Raw genomic sequence first — 2,201 nt, 5'->3', positions numbered from 1 at the left:
CTCCTGTGGTGAAAACATACACATTTATTTCAAAGAGTCATAATTAGTTTTACCAATCCAGGTTGGGGCACATGCACCTTCTCTGTGATATCTGGGCACACCCCAGTAACGTGATTATTCCCACTAACTAGGGAACAACGTAGTACCATTACTTTTTTGGTATAAACAATGTAAGACAAATTACTTTCAGAGTCATGTCCAGATTTGTCTTATTTGGATTGAGTAGTAATTCAAAGCCACCCTAAATACACTGTGTAGCATTAACCCAAAAAGCTCCTTCTAAACAAAAGAGACGCTTGCAATTATACACTTTAAAGGGGAAATACTTTAGGTATCATCATAATGTCACGGCTGATAATATTTAGCCAGCCTGTTCAATTTCTTTTCACTGTCCCTACACATCACTGAGTGCACTTAAAAGTTTGGATAGACACAGAGCAGGCATCAAGCTCAAAGTCTGCAAATCTAAGTAGAGCTGTTCCCCACAAACAGAAGCACTTTCAAAGGCAGCACGCACCAGCACAAAGAACTAAATGTCTCAAATAATCGCATCATCTGCTGTTCACAACCTGCTCAGGTGTCAGAAGTAGTAGTACAAAAAAAACATTTTTGAGACTGCATTACTGTCTTTGTAACCCATGACACATAATTTATTCTTAAAGACGTTGCTCTGGGGCTGATGAACCTTAGCTATGTGTAGAAATGCAATCGCACCAACTTCTGCAGTCTTAGGAAGTCGATACCAGACTGGTTTGCATTAACTTCTCAATTGGAAAATTATCTCCACAACAAATGGATTATAATTTAGTACCTCAAATGAGAAAATAAACACTGCAGAATCTGATGGCCTAGGCGACTTTACCAACAAAGAAGCTTTCCATTAGTAATGGCATTTTATCAACTTTTCTCAGAAGAAGCCATGCAACATCAACAGAGCACATTTGTACAATTAATAGCTCTCATCAGGAAGCTCCTGAAGGAGCTTCAGTAGTGCTTCTCTTGGGAAGTTCCTGAAGTGGAATACCACTTTTATTCCAAGAAGTTTTCCTTCTTTCTTTCTACACTTGATTTTGTTTTCCAAGATACTATATCAGAAAGGCTCCTAGTCCTATGATTCAACAAGCCTAGATCAACAGGAGAAGCTAAGGCAAATCAAACATTTAACCTACAGGGGTTAACTCAGTATTTGACATTTAATTCAGTATCCCCACACCCTTAAATCACACCACAAAAACATTGCTTCCCTGCTACTTAATCTTTACACATATCCCTGCTATTACAGTTGCTACAAACAGCTGAGTGTAGGGGGAAGCACCTACTACTCAGGTACAGCTGCATATGGATGCTTCCAGTGAGTGATGGAACAGATGCAGAGCCGTGTGGTTATTCCTACCACCATCACTCCGATTGCCTGACTGATGCTAGAGCTAGTCCAACTCTTTCAGTCTTCAAGTTCTAAAGAAACTATCAAACTGATATGCTAGCAGGGAGATACTGGCAGCTCTAAAGGCTCTAGAGGTATGCAAGATCAACCACACCAGGGCATGCTATGCTCCAGAGTGTTTGTGTAACAGAGCATTCACCAAGCTGCAAAACTATTTTTGAGTGTTTGGGAAGGCTTTTTATTGAAACATTGCAACATCTTCTATATTAAAAACCCTGAAGGTCCAACAATTAAATTACATCAGACAATGCAGGCTTTAGCATATTTAATCAGCTAAACTCCTTGGAACAAGCACTGCCATACAAGCTGTAACACACTTCACCTATAACGTCTTTATTTACAATTTGAATCGCACCATCAGTGCCTGCTACACCAAGAAATGAGTCTTTAAAAGTAGCTCCCTCCAAAGAGGAAGGGGCCGCCCTTTGCAGCCCTGACACGGTTCAGATATTGCACTTACAACCCAGGGAGATGCCCTGATGACAAATAAAAAAATAAATACTTGCTCTTGTTACACCTATAGTCTCCTAACTCAATGCCGCTTCTCATCAAAAGGGTTCCCCCAGCGCACCCACCAGGACTGAGGGGGGGACATTAATCACGCATTAACACTCTGGGAGCCCGCCTGCCCGGAGGGGAGCAGGGACCTGACACGCTGCTCTCCCGCTGCCAAAGCAGCACCGAAAAGTTGCCCAGCCCTTTGGGCCTCTTCCCCCACTACCCGAGGGGTACTACTCAGACCGCCAGCAGCCGGGCC

This window comes from Manacus vitellinus, unplaced genomic scaffold (genome assembly GCF_001715985.3).
Source record: "Manacus vitellinus isolate BGI_N305 unplaced genomic scaffold, ASM171598v3 scaffold_6_pilon, whole genome shotgun sequence".
Taxonomy (NCBI): domain Eukaryota; kingdom Metazoa; phylum Chordata; class Aves; order Passeriformes; family Pipridae; genus Manacus; species Manacus vitellinus.
This window is presented reverse-complemented; position numbering follows the sequence as displayed.